General features: G+C 43.6%; 1 protein-coding gene across 1 annotated transcript in view; it reads right to left on the bottom strand.

Annotated features, from left to right (window-relative positions):
- Positions 1–15,877, bottom strand: part of FARS2 (phenylalanyl-tRNA synthetase 2, mitochondrial) — a 509,172-nt gene that overhangs the window by 482,469 nt on the left and 10,826 nt on the right.

The raw sequence follows: 15,877 nt of genomic DNA, 5'->3' as shown, positions 1-15,877 counted from the left end.
ACTGCACCCCAAGAGGCATGTGTGGGAACATCATATTGTGCCCTAAAGGGCCTATGTGGGGACATCATACTTTGCCCTAAGAGGGGGGCTGTGTAGGAAAACAATACTGTGCAAGGGGGCTACGTAAAGACATCACACTGTGCAGGGGGCTGTGAGGGAACACAATACTGTGCAAGGGAGTTGTGTGGGGACATAATACAGTGTAGTGAGGCTGTGTAGGGACATAATACTGTACAGGGAGACTGCGTGGGGCACAATACTGTTCAGAGGGGCTTTGTGGGGACATAATAACGTGCAAGAGAGCTGTGTGAGAATATTGCTTTGTGCTGAAGAACTGTGTGAGCAGGGCCGGCGTCAGAACCCGGACAAGTGCCAGGGTCCTGAGCAGGCGGGGGGGGGCCACTCGCCTTCGGGCACTCCGCCGCGCTATGGGACCCGTGAGCAGAGGAGAGCAGTGTCAGCGCCCGCTCTCCCCCGCTTGCTCAGGGCCCCGGCACAATACTTACCTCTTCCCGTGCCTCCGCAGCAGCTCCTGTCTCTTCCGTGTCCTCTGACGTCACAGCGCAAAGCGGGAAGACGCCGGCGACGCTGGAGTCCAGAGCAGCAGCAGGTGAGGAGAAGTGAGGTGAGTATTTGATTTTTTTTTTAATGTATGGAGGCATGGGGCATTAAAAAGGGGGGGGGGTGACATTCTGCATGGGGCATTATAAGGGAGGTGGGGTGTGGCATCCTGCATGGGGCATTATAAGGGGCGGGTGACATCCTGCATGGGGCATTATAAGAAGGGGGTGACATCCTGCATGGGGCATTATAAGAAGGGGGTGACATCCTGCATGGGGCATTATGTCGGGGGAACAGCCTGCATGAGGCATTATGTCGGGGGAACAGCCTGCATGGAGCGTTATATGGGGGCCAGTATCCTGTATGGAGCGTTATATGGGGGCCAGTATCCTGTATGGAGCATTTTATGGGGGCCAGTATCCTGTATGGAGCGATTCGCCGGTTTCTGAGCTATTGTGGAATTTACAATAGATATCGGTCATGTAATGTAAGAAGTGAAATCTTCGGCATTGTACTATATATATATTTCTCTGCAATATCTGTGCATCATGAATCGTGGTATGTGTTAAAGGGGCCCACTGAGACTCTTTCGCCCAGGGCCCAAAAAAACCTGGAGCCGGCCCTGTGTGTGAGGACATCATACTAACTGTGGGAGGCTGTTTGGGGACATCATACTGTGTAGAGGGGCTTTGTGGAGACCGCATACTGCAGGGGGGCGGGGGAGGGACATAATATTGTGCAAGAGGGCTGCGTGGGGACATCTTCTGTGCAGGGGAGCTGTGTGTAAGGACATCATGCTGACTGTGGGGGCTGTTTGGGGACATCATACACTGTGGAGGGCTTTGTAGGTACATTATGCTGTGTAGGGGGCTTTGTGAGGGCAGCATACTGTGTGGGGTGCTTTGTGGGGACATCAGACTGTTTTAGGGGATGTGTTGGACATCATACTGTGGCGGGGCATTTTCAACCATCATACTGTTTGAAAGAACAACATTACTCTTTGAGTGGCCATGTTGAGACAGCATAGTATGTGGGGAGCTGCGCGGGGACATCATGCTGTGTATAGAGACTGTGGGGGCATCTTATTTTGTTGGGAGCTGTTGATCAAAAGGTACAAGGGCTGAATAACAGGAGCATATGATTTATAAACTTTATAAAAAGTAGTAAATTATATTGTTTTGATTCAAGGAAACTAGATGTTACAATAAGCTCAATTGTATCATGTATTAGCAGTAGCAGCCAGTCAACAAATTTAATTCTGCTCAATATTAAGTGATCAAAATTAATATAAAACAATAATAAAAATTATCAGAATTGGGTGACACGGTGGATCACTGGTTAGCACTTGCAGCATTAAAGCTGGGGTCCTAGGTACAAATCCCACCAAGGACATCTATAAGGAGTTAGGGAGAACATACATTTCCGGTTTACTCCCACACTACAAAGACACACTGATAGGGAAATTAGATTGTGAGCCCCAATGGGGACAGTGATGATAATGTCTGTAAAGTGCTGTGGAATTAATGCTGTTACATAAGCGAATAAAATAATTAAGATAAAAAATATAATTAAGTTTGTCCAGTTGTTTTGGCCATCCACAACAGTCACAGTCTTTCATGTGGCCCCTTGGAAATATTAATTGCCCACCCATGGGTTAGAGCTAGCAAGCAACTATTGTCACAAGCCACTACCACATTTGCTATAAAGACTAAGTTTTGTGTGACTACGAATTGCTTGTAACCTATCACCAATCTGGCTGCTGTTTTTTTCTTCCTAATTTCACAGCCAAATTGCACCTGTAAATTATTCACATGATAGCAAGCTTTTTGGTTGAGAGACATGATGTCACACGATTAACCCCGGATGTGTGCACTCACTGTGCAGAGCAGGCGCCGGAGCTCCGATAACAACAATTTAACCTCTTAGATGTGACAGTTGCATGTAAACAATTAGGAGGAAGTGTCGTTTCCAACATCCATAGCCCGCTCCCCACAAGGTAATCGCAGGGTGCCGATAAGGTGAAATGGCGTTCACGGCCTACTGAAGGCCCCTGTAGCTGTCATATCATGGCCCAATTCCCAAAAAGGTGGGACGCTTTTTGATTTTGACATTTCTTATAGCCATATTTTGCTCACAATAGAACACAGCTGCCATCAATTTCTAAAATGAGTTAATTTTGGAAAAAATTGTAAAATGTATAACTTTTCACTTTTGATCTATGTTCTCTTGTGAATAAAATATGGCTGTAAGAGATTTCAAGATCATTGCATTCTTGCTATATTTACATTTTATGCAGCGCCCCAACTTTTTTGGAATTGGGGTTGTACATGAAAGTGCAGCCGCAAGCTGGGGGGTTGTAGTGAATATTCATGCACTTTAGTAGCGGGCACAAAGACCACCGGCCGCAGCAGGAACCGCGCTGCGGTACAGTGTGCAGAATGGGATGGGAAGTGCCAAGCAAACCAGGAAGAGGGGTGAGGGGGGCCATACACACCAGGAGGAAGAGGGATGAGGGGTGCCATACATACCAGGAAGAGGGGGGCCATGCATACCAGGATGGGTGTGAGGGGTGCCATGCACACCAGGATGGGGATGAGAGGTGCCATGCACACCAGGATGGGGATGAGGGGTGCCATGCACACCAGGATGGGGATGAGGGGTGCCATGCACACCAGGATGGGGATGAGGGGTGCCATGCACACCAGGATGGGGATGAGGGGTGCCATGCACACCAGGATGGGGATGAGGGGTGCCATGCACACCAGGATGGGGATGAGGGGTGCCATGCACACCAGGATGGGGATGAGGGGTGCCATGCACACCAGGATGGGGATGAGGGGTGCCATGCATACCAGGATGGGGATGAGGGGTGCCATGCATACCAGGATGGGGATGAGGGGTGCCATGCATACCAGGATGGGGATGAGGGGTGCCATGCATACCAGGATGGGGATGAGGGGTGCCATGCATACCAGGATGGGGATGAGGGGTGCCATATGTAACATCCCTGGCGGCGTGCTTGCATAGTGCACCACCTCCCACTATGCAAGACCGCAATCTTGCCTGTCAGTCCAGCCTGCAAATCTCGCTCCAGTTCATGCTGTGTACTTGTCTCTTGACTGACTGCTTAGGGCGGCGGCCCGATTACTTCCTGATTCTTATAGCTGCTGTGGGCGCACCGCTAATGTGTCTCCAGCCTATTGCTGTGAGTCACTGGATATTTAAACCCCCTCCACCCAGTAGGAGGGGCCTGAGCAACACCTTCACTCAGTTTGTCTTTGCAACTGTATTGCTAGGTCCTGTCCTGTTATCTCTGACTTCTAGTCTGTTTCCGCCACTCTAGGGGCTGCATTCCCAGACCTGTTATCTCTGACTTCTAGTCTGCTTCCGCCACTCTGGGGGCTGTATTCCCAGGTTCGTTTTTGTATCTCATTGCAGTAGCAGTTCCTGTCTGAACTGTATCCTAGCCTGTTACCTGTTTATCTCTATGTCCGTACCTTCCCTTTTCCTGCAGTATCTGAACCTGCACCTAACTCCAACTCGCTGTCTCTGTACTTGTGTTTGTGAGTTTTGTGTCCACTCACTACTTCATAGTAAGTACCTTGTGTGTATCTGGTTCTGCTTGTCCCTTTTCCCTTCCTCCGTATCGTCCTGTATCTTCCAGTCTGTTCCATGTGAACAGAGCCCTGTCCTCTCTGCCTGCACCTTCAGCCCTGTTCTGCTCTGCCTTGCCCACCGCACTTGAGGTTTCGCTCCGCTCTGTCTTGCCCACCGCTCCGACAGTTTCCCTCTGCTCTGCCTTGTCCACTGCTCCGGCGGTTACGCTCTGCTCTGCCCTGCCTTGCTCACCGCACCTGCGGTTTTCGCTCCGCTCTGCTTGCTCACCGCACCAGCAGTTCCTCTCTGCTCTGCCTTGTCCTCCGCTCCGGCGGCTTCATTTTACTCTGCTTGTCTACCGCATCTGCGGCTCTGTACCTGTATCCCAGTCTGTACTGGACCCTATCCAGCCTGCGCTCCAACCTGCTAGTACCTCCCTGTCTGCACTCCAGTCGTGCTTGCCAGAATCTCCGTGTCTGCACTCCAGCCGTGCTTGCCAGTGCCCACCTGTCTGCATACCAGTCGTGCTTGCCAGTGCCCTCCTGTCTGCATACCAGCCGTGCTTGCCAGTGCCCTCCTGTCTGCATACCAGCTGTACTTGCCAGTGCCCACCTGACTGCATGCCAGCCGTACTTGCCAATACCCACCTGCCTGTATGCCAGTCTAACCTGCCTGTTCCTGCATTCCCCGGTGTGGGTCAACAACTGTGACAGGGGTCTGACCTGGAGTCGCACCTGGTCCCTCTGCTCGGTTCCTCCTTGGTCCACGGAGTCGACTAAGCCGCCGTGCGACCTTGGTCAGATCGGGTTGATACTTAGTTACGCCCCTCCAGGCACTCCTCGGTTCATGGTACAGTGGGATCACTAATCACGCTCACGCCAATCAGTCCGGGCGCGAGTGTAACACCATACATATCAGGATGGGGATGAGGGCCACGTAAAACAGGAAGGAGGGGCCATATATACCAGGATGGAGGACATTAAAAGAATTGGGGGACATTACCCCTATACCAGTGTCAGCAGCAGACCCCCGCCCCCTTAACAGTGCATCATGACCGTATTTTTTGCTTAAATTTTTTTTCTATTTTCCTCCTCTAAAACCTAGGTGCGTTTTATGGTCCAGTGCGTCTTATAGTACAAAAATACGGGTATTTTAAAAAGAAATATCTACTACTGGACAACCCGTGCTTAATCAACTTGGTGATCTGCAAAAAATTCTAGCAATTTTGTTACATCAAGGTTGGCACTTCTGTTCTCAATGGGCGATTGTTGTATCAAGTGATGGCTAGTTAATATTTCATCATAACGGATGAAAAAGTAAACACTGCAGACAGTCAGCATCTACTGATTGATTGCAGCAGTCTCAAGACACAACTAGCTTTTTTTCTGTGGGGCACTGTATTGATTAAGAAAGGGTTTTCCAGTAGTGGTCATCCCTTTAAAAGGAATCAGCTGTATATTTTGACAGCAGCATGATAGAGGGGTTGCAATCCTGATTAACGCGGTGTGTCACATGCTGGTCTGCACACTGTTTTTGACACAATCCATATTTTCTCTGCAGCAGATCTAGCAGTGCTCAGAAAGCTGAGCTCCGTATAACCCCACCTACACCCCTGATTGGCAACGTCCTATTTTCACTGTGAATGTACAGAAAGCTGCTAATCAGCAGTGGGGCCGGGGCTTAAAAAGAGCAGGAGGACTAGCTGACATGAGACATGTAGTCCTGTAGTGATATCCCCCTGCTGCTAAAACACTTATTTTATTGAAAACTCAACACACAGCCTACTAAGTGACACATCATTGGAATGAGGCTCTCAGCCCCCAAAATCATGCTGCTCTCAGATTTCATAACAAAAACCTGCCGGCAGATTCCCTTTATGAGTAAACAGAGGTTCTGAAGAAGACTGATGTGTTCTTCCGCAGGTACAAGTGGAGTCTATCTTAAGAATACTTCACTCCAGGGCACACGTCAAACTCTGGCCCATGGGCCAACTATTGTCCATAGGGTGACTATATTTGGCCCGCGACACCATAACCACTACCCCTATATGGGGTCATTATTCTGTAAAGAAGACTTTGTGGGACCATTATACTGTATAGAAGGCAATGTGGGGCCCATAATACTATAAGGAGGACTATATGGGGTCCATTATACTGTATGGAAAGCTATGTGGGGCCATTATACTGTATGGAGGACTATGTGGGGTGCATTATTCTGTATGGAGGACTGTGTGGGGCCCATTATTCTGTATGGAGGTCTGTGTGGGGCCCACTATTCTGTATGGAGGTCTGTGTGGGGCCCATAATACTATAAGGACTATGTGGGGCCCATTATACTGTATGGAGGTCTGTGTGGGGCCCATTATTCTGTATGGAAGACTGTGTGGGGCCCATAATACTATAAGGAGGACTATGTGGGGCCCATTATACTGTATGGAGGACTGTGTGAGGCCCATTATTCTGTGTGGAGAACTGTGTGAGGCCCATTATTCTGTGTGGAGAACTATGTCGGGCCATTATACAGTACGGAGGACTTTGTGGGGCCCATTATTCTGTATGGAGGACTTTGTGGGGTCCATTATTCTGTATGGAGGACTATGTAGCGCCCATTATACTGTATGGAGGACTATGTGGGGCCCATTATTTTGTATGGAGGACTATGTGGTGCCCATTATTTTGTATGGAGGACTATGTGGAGCCCCTTGTTTTGTATGGAGGGCTATGTGGGGCCCATTATACTGTATGGAGGACTATGTGGGGCCCATTATTCTGTATGGAGGACTATGTGGGGCCCATTATTCTGTATGGAGGACTATTTGATGCCCATTATTCTGCATGCAGGACTATGTCGGGCCCATTATTCTGTATGCAGGACTATGTGGGGCCCATTGTATTGTATGGAGGACTATGTGGGGCCCATTTTACTGTATGGAGGACTATGTGGTGCCCATTATTTTGTATGGAGGACTATGTGGAGCCCATTATTCTGTATGTAGGACTATGTGGGGCCCATTATTCTGTGTGGAGGACAGTGTGAGGCCCATTATTCTGTATGGAGGACTATGTGGGGCCATTATACTGTATGGAGGACTTTGTGTGGCCCACTATACTGTATGGAGGACTATGTGGGGCCCATTATACTGTATACTGGTTAGCCCGCAACTTTGTCCAAGTTTTTCATTTTGGCCCTCTGTGTGTTTAAGTTTGACATCCCTGCTCTAGGTTTACCCAGCATCGAAACCACAGCATCTTTCTAGGTAAAAATCCAATAACAATACACCATATTACAGAAATTTGCAAATCATATTCCAAACCTTTCTAATCTGACATAAATAGTGTAAACCAGCAAAACAGTATAGGAATTTTAAATGTAACGCAGTTATATTATACACATGGGCAGCAAGAGAGAACGTCATACTTGTACCAATGAAGATGAGAATAATCTGGTGATGACAAACATCTGCAGTATTGACTGCCTATGTTCCGACTAATAAAAGGAGGATTTCTTAGAAGTGAAGGGCTCTACAACAAGCAATAACTTGGAAAGGAAAGGCATTGCTGGCAGCACCATCTAATGGGCATATCGAAACGCAAGGTTTACAAATTCAGAACTAATGTGAGATGATTAGGAATCGTGTTTTAATAAGTCGAATGTCCCAAGTTCCTGTTTCAAACTTCACTCACTGTTAACATTTCCATTAGCATGATAATAACCAGTTAAACTATAATTCTCACATTTTATTGCTTTGCCATCAAACTTCTGACAGGGAACAATTAATTCAGACTAGTCTCAAAAGGCGTATGAATGACACACAGTAATCTGTTACTAAGCAGCTAACAAACAGTGTCAAACACTAATGAGGCTTGGATTGGAAATCAATGTCACAACACTATTTTGGTTCAATGAAACAGAAAATTTAAGGTGCATGATCAATTTCCTTCACCTCTGTCACACGGTGACATGAGGATCTAACGATCTGCTTCGCCAATGAGGTGAGACCTCTTTGATCAATCTGCGTCGAGTAATTTGCAGAATAATTATGGCGGTCATTTAAAGATTCGACTAAAACCACTAATGGCGCATCTAAAACTGAGAAAATAATAAGAGGCTCGATTTATGGTCAATACGCTCATAAAAGACAGGTTATATAGTCAGCACGTTCTCTTTACTGCCCTAGTACTATGATACTGCCATTCTCTCTGAGCAGGTCAATTCTCTGCAATTTCAGCCACTCAGAAGCTTCGCTCAAATTAATTTCCATGTTGGGTGCAAAGGGGGAAAAAAACATCTAGGTAGTCAAGAGAACTGGGGACGAACTCATCATCAGAGAGCAATTTGGGACAAACTTATCAAAAGTATATGAGGAATTGTACAATTTAACGGTTTCTATTTATAAGTGGGAAAAGTACTCATGTTACACCTACTTTCCCTGGAGTGAAATTGTAGCGAAACGTGAGGTTTTTTATAAACATCACAAATCGGTCAGAAATCTTCAAGAAAATCTATCAATAAGATCAATTCCCCAAAAAGAGCATAAATGGATATGCAGGTCTTTAAAATGTAAATCCTTTAACACCTTTATATCACTTGTCTGTTGCTGCATTCCTGAAAAATTAGCTTTTTAATTAAAGAATTAAAGAGGACCTTTCGCCAAATTTTTCATGATGAACTGGACACACGATGTAATAGCGGCTGCAAAGTGGAATAAAATGTTTTGGGTTTTCTTATTATGATTTTTTTCCCCTGTATAAGTTACTAACTGTTGACATCCACTTAGACTTAAAAAAAATTAAATTATTAAGTGCCAAATATTTTGAGTGCTAATATCTCCGCAATAGAAAGGCGAAATAAAAAAAAAAAGCTTTATTCTGATGCAGCTACTATTACATTATTACATGATGATGTGTCCAGCTCAAGATGAAAAAAAAATGGTGGAAGGTCCTCTTTAATACACAAATGAAGCGTTAAGTGCTCTGGGTGTGACAAAGCACTTCCAGATCCCCAAACTAGGTTAGTTTTGTGCCCAGCACCAGCCTCTTTAGATTGATTGATAGCTCTTTTCCCGGCTGGTGTTGGGAAGGGAAACAAGCTCAGGAAGCAGAGGCTAGAGAAGTATACTGTCACACCAAGATCAATAAGGCACCAAATCATCAAAGCGATCATGCCAGAATTCTGTGAATTGCTTTAAAATGCTGCAAAATTTTGAGATTTTTTTTATTTTGTCATTTTCACACCACTTTGTAAAGCTCCACCAAAATTGGAAGAGCTGGGGTGTGAGCATGACGCCCCACCTAGTCTAATTCATGACGAGTTGTGGCATTCCTTAGTAAGATGTGTGGCGAGGAGCACTTTACAGATGGTCTTGATTCATTAAGAGGCGAGTGCTGCCTAATGAATCAGGAGAGTCTGATTCCAACAAAACCCTCATCTGATTCCAGCACATCCCTGTGAACAATGCCAGTCTTGATGAATGAGGATCTTAATGCCTTATTTGCATATGAATGAAAACACTAATTTTTAAAGGAATGCAGCAACAGTCAGCAGATATTAAGGTGACAATAGATTTACATTTCAAAGACCTACATGCCCATATGCGGAGAAATTCCAATGCTTCCTCAGGTGAAAGGCCTGTCAGGTGTTTGCTGGGTGAGCTCATTATTCATGATGGTATTTAACCCTTATTATTTTTGGATTACTTGTGGGAAGTACTTACTTGTATTTACTAGGCTTTGTCTCTGCATATATGTCTAATTTAAATATTATTAACTATGGGTCAGGATACCAACCTGTACATCCACCCTGAAAATTGACCTGTAGGTGTACTTATACACAGTTCTTTATATTGTGGAATAATAACCTATATATATATTTTTTTTTTCTTATTTGTCCATATAATTCAACATGAACTGACACTGCCCCGTGCATATCGTACACATATAATTTTTGTAGGGATTTCCCACATCAGCTCATCCATCAATTATCATTTTTATCTGTATTTTTGGGACTGTCAGTATCCATTGTTTTTAATTGTATATTTAATAAACTTTGGATTTTTTAACATTGATTTTATTACCGGTATTTCTGACCTGGCATACATTTCTCTTTGATTACGTCTTTATCTATGTAAAAAAAAAAATCCTGAAGTCATGCAGTTTTCTCACTGTCCATTGAGTCTTGCAATACATTTCCTGTAGTGATCAGTGCTCAGTCATTACATTATGATCACAGTCAAAATTACAATTAAAGATATAACCTCATGTATAAAGCTGGAAATGGCTAAGATGAGATCCACCATCAACAATAGGCAATAGACACACCCGACCTTCTCCCATCCACCGAACAATGTCCTCTGCACAGATCACAGAGCATGCATATACATAACAGAAGTTGGGGAGAAAATGATTCACTGTAAGCCTCCTGCATCACTCCCTGTAAAAATAAAGGATACTGCCATGGGTGTGTCAGAGGTGACAGACAGTCCCCCTGCAGTGGGTTGCAGGAGATAAGATTAGATAAGAGGCTGTCTTTAGGACCCAGCGGCTACCTCTCTCTTGCTAATTAGCTCTCTGGCCTGAGTGTATATATAAGTGGTGTGTATGAGAGGGAGTCGCCGGCTATATTCATTTCTACTTGTGAAGCTTAGGAGGAGCAGTACTTCGTCCTCTCTGGAGCTGGAGGCCATATGCTTATTTGGAGTTCACCTAAAGCGAAGAAATTTCCCCCTTTTTTGTCTACCCTTATTGTCTATAGAGTTTAGTGGAGGTTGACTAGTGCTCATCTCCTCCCACCCCTAGCCGTAGCCATACGCCAGGGTGAGTAGGGCAAGGCACACGTGCGGCGATTGCTGAAGAGGCAATATAGGGACGGTAGTTGAGACAGGGTGACGCCAGACCAGACTAGGAGGTCTCCACTTCCCCCTTTCCCTAGGGTCTGGGCTCCCTTTCCATTTTCGCTCTGTGTTGCACTAAGCACTAAGTCTTTCCCACACCTGGCGTGACAGATAAACATAACTCCCTGAAGAAGCATATGGGAAACACATGTCAAAGTGTGGAGCAGTAAGAGCAACATAGCATGAATTTGGGTCAATATTTTTTCTTCCCCAGCTGTTACACACATGGTCAAAATTGTTGGTACCCCTCGTTTAATGAAAAAAAAAAAAAACCACAATGGTCACAGAAATAACTTGAATCTGACAAAAGTAATAAATTAAAAATCTATGAAAATGAACAAATGAAAGTCAGTCATTGCTTTTCAGCCCTGCTTCCACAGAATTAAAAAAAAAAATTAAACTCATGAAATAGGCCTGGACAGAAATGATGGTACCCCTGAAAATAATGTGACAAAAGGGATATGTTTAATTAAGTTGTGTCCACTAATTAACATCACAGGTGTCTACAATCTTGTAATCAGTCAGTGGGCCTGTATATAGGACTACAGATACTCACTGTGCTGTTTGGTAACATGGTGTGTACCACACTCAACATGGCCCAGAGGAAGCAAAGGAAAGAGTTGTCTCAGGAGATTAGAAAGAAAATTATAGACAAGCATGTTAAAGGTAAAGGTTAGAAGACCATCTCCTGTGACTACAGTTGCACATATTATTCAGAAATTTAAGATCCACGGGACTGTAGCAAATCTCCTTGGACGTGGCCGCTGGAGGAAAATTGATGACAAATCAAAGAGACGGATAATACAAATGGTAACAAAAGAGCCCAGGATAACTTTTAACCACTTTACGACCTTGGGATTTTCCGTTTTTGCATTTTCGTTTTTTGCTCCCCTTGTTCCCAGAGCCATAGCGTTTTTATTTTTTGGGCAATATGGCCATGTCAGGGCTTATTTTTTGCGGGACGAGTTGTACTTTTAAACGCCATTACTAGTTTTACTATATTGTGTACTGGAAAACGGGAAAAAAATTCCAAGTGGGGTGAAATTGCAAAAAAAAATGCAATTCCACAGTTGCTTTTTGTTTTTTTTTCTTTCCACGTTCACTGGATGCTAAAACTGACCTGCCATTCTTATTCTCCAGGTCATTACGAGTTCGTAGACCCTGAACATATACTGTATAGGTTCTTTTTTACTTAAGTGGTGAAAAAAAAATCCAAAGTTTGCTAAAAAAAATTGAGCCATTTTCCGAGACCCCTAGCGTCTCCATTTTTCGGGATCTGGGGCCAGGTGAGGGCTTACTTTTTGCGCGCCGGGCTGATGTTTTTATTGATACTATTTTGGGGTAGATACGATGTTTTGATCGCCCGTTATTACATTTTATTTCAATGTTGCGTCGACCAAAAAAATTTAATTCTGGCGTTTGGAATATTTTTCTTGTTACGCCGTTTACTGATCAGATTAATTCTTTTTTTATGCTGATAGATCGGGCGATTCTGAACGCGGTGATACGAAATATATGTATGTGGGGTTTATTTTTTATTATTTTATTTTGAATAGGGCAAAAATGGGGATGATTTAAACGTTTATAGTTTTTTTATTTTTAAAAACATTTTTTTTTACACTTTTTGCATGCTTCAATATTCATGGTTTATATTAAATCACAATAGGTTTATTGATTCGTCCCCCTTCTAGTCCCGATAGCAGCATTATATAATTTACTTCATGTAATCACATATTGGATGGGTTCAACTTTAGAACATGTAATATTTTTCTTGGCTGCTTTAACCTTCTACCATATTGGATAGGTAACGATTAATTTTATAAATCCATATTGAATGGAGCTGGTTCTATTTCTATTGACACTGATCATTTTTGATAGAGAAGGTTTGGTTGTAAGTTTACTTCTGGCTATACATCACATACATTTGTAAGCCCTTATTGGAAGGGTTTTGCGTTTAAACAATAAGTCTATTGATTGTTACTCCATCTATTCATTTATACAATTTACTTTATGTTGATGTAAACCCATAATTTACAACATACCAACATATTATATTTGGCTATCTTAAAGGGAATCTGTCACCACTTTGGAGTTATTAGACCTCTAATATGGGCATACAGGGTATAGAAAAATAAATCTATACATTCCTGTATGGCCCATAGTAGAGGTCTGCAGAGAAATGTAGTTTTACCTTCTTGGTTTTTCACAGGGTTCGCGTCTTCCGGACGCCAAGCTATCCCCGCCCATCTGCTTATTATTCTACCAATTCCCCACCTATGTCCACGTTTACCATATCCCCCCGGTCCTCCCCGCAAGTCACATGGCCCTGTGACGTGTGCTTTTTTCCCCTCACCTCCCGGCGCATGCGCAAAGCGCGGCTCTCAGGGAGCGCGCTTTGTTTCCTCCCGGGCGCGTTCGGCTGAGCAGAGTGCAGTAGTGCTCTATTGCGCAGGCGCCGGGGAGTTACAGTGACTTCCCGGCGCCTAAGCAATAGAGCACTGTGCTCAGACAAACGGGCTCGGAAGGAAACAAAGCGCGCTCCCTGTGAGCTGCGCTTTGCACATGCGCCGGGAAGTGAGGGGGAAAAAGCGCACGTCATAGCACCATGTGACGTGCGGGAGGAGGGGGGGATATGGTAAATGTGGACATAGGCGGATATTTGGTGGAATAACAAACAGATGGGCGGGGATAGCTTGGCGTCCGGGGGACGCCAAGCCTGTGAAAGACCAAGAAGATAAAACTACATTGCTCTGCATTCAGGCCTCTACTATGGGCCATACAGGTAAGTATAGATTTACTTTTCTATCACCTGTATGCCCATATTAGAAGTCTGATAACTCCAAAGTGGTGACAGATTCCCTTTAAACTATTTGTAGATCTGATGCCTCTGTCACTACAGGTCTATTTCTTGTCCAGAGCCTTCTCCTGCTGCTTGACTGACAGTTCCTTTACCTGAAGTCACACAGTATAGAGGCTGGCAATCAGGAAACAGAGCTGGAGTGACAGAGGGTTCAGAACTACAAATAGTTCTTCAGCTTTATTTTCATATCAATTCAAAGGCTGATTTCTCAGTAACAGAGGAACAGACTGGCTATGTAAAGTTATTACTGGACTTGTCTTTTAAAGAGCTTCATGTGAATATAAATAGTTTGGTGTGTGAAATCATGCTGACTGAGTCCCTTAAATTTTATCACATATTGGATGGGTATTGGAAATTTTAAAATTCCTTATTGGAAGGAGCTTGTTCTATTTCTATTGATGCCAAAAATTTTTCATGAGTAAATTGACCTCCCTATATTTCTAATCATTTATTGGAAGGGTTGTGTATCACATGTATCCCTGTTTGTTAGGCATTCCTCACATGTATTAAAGCTGTCAATCAGTCACAAATCATGCACACGAAGTGACTAAAACATAACATTCGAGCATGCCGCAAATACTCGGCGAGCACCCGAGCATGCTCGCTGAAAGGGTTAACAGAACACGCTCGCTCATCACTAATGCTAAACCTTTATTAGAAGGGTTTGTTTCTATTTTTTACAATTGTCACATATTAGTGATATCTCCAATCCCTTTTTAGAAGCATTGGGCTTAATTGCAATCATTTGCATTAGATATTTCAGGGCCAGTGTTTACATCTTTCAGTGCAATTTTCCCCTGAAAAACATTATAATGAGTAACATAGAGGGCTGTGGAGTTGGTAAGCCAAACCTCAGACTCCTCAATTTCCCTGACTCCCGACTCCACAGCGCTGCCTCACTACTGAGCAAGTACATAAAGTGCAGCACAGATTCATCTCAACTAAAAGCAGAGATCCTTAGATCAGGAACAGAACAGACATTTATAGAACATTTCAGAACTTTCCCAAATTCTTATGAAAAAATTTACAACACATCCTCCATTGAACTACTGAACCCAATTTATTATATATTTTAGGAGTCGGACCATTTTATACAAACTCCAACTCTGACTCCACCAAAATGGACACAGACTCCGACTCCATGACTCTGACTTTGCAGCCCTAGGATGAATGCACCAGCAAGGAATCAGCCCAAGCTCTCCCAAATTTTTCTGAAAACATTTACAGCACATCCTGCATTGTACTACTGTACCAATTTATTATATATTTCCGGAGCGGGTCAATTTTATATATATACACATGCATGCATACATATATTATATATATATATATATATATATATATATATATATATATATATATACATATATACACACACATACACATATATACTACACATTGTAATTCATGGCAGTGGTAATTTCAGATTGATATTAACACTAATTGTTAATCATATACCATACTTTTTTGTGGTCACCCACTTTCTTGATTTTAAAGCATATGCTTCAAGGGCGCAAAAAAGTAAAAATTGAAAATTGCAGCTTTTTCTAAATTTCTGCCTATTATTTTTGATATTTTCATAAACACAATTCATATCAATCTGAAATTACCACTGCCATGAACTACAATGTGTCGTGTTTTGCGAAAAAACGGTCTCAGAATCACTGGGATATATTGAAGAATTTCAGAGATATTACCGCATAAAGTGACGCTGGTTAGATTTGAAAACTTTGTCCTGGTCAGAAAGGTGAAAATGGGCATTGGCAGGAAGGAGTTAACCTAAATATTTCCTACTTTTTGCATGCAAAAATTGTTTTTAGTCAGCAAAAAGTATAGGGAAAATAAATGAATAGCTGTATTACATGATTTCACGCTTCACAGATACTACATGGGGTCTGTGGCAGAGCTGGAACCACCAACAATCCCAGCTCCATGTTGCCAGAGGAGTGTTGCAGGGCCTATAAGTCTCC

The sequence above is a fragment of the Phyllobates terribilis genome, unplaced genomic scaffold (assembly GCF_046119375.1).
Source record: "Phyllobates terribilis strain yellow unplaced genomic scaffold, ASM4611937v1 Scaffold_4__5_contigs__length_816908805, whole genome shotgun sequence".
NCBI classification, from domain to species: Eukaryota; Metazoa; Chordata; class Amphibia; order Anura; family Dendrobatidae; genus Phyllobates; species Phyllobates terribilis.
Note: the sequence above shows the minus strand (reverse complement) of the source record. Positions and strands in the feature narration are given on the sequence as shown.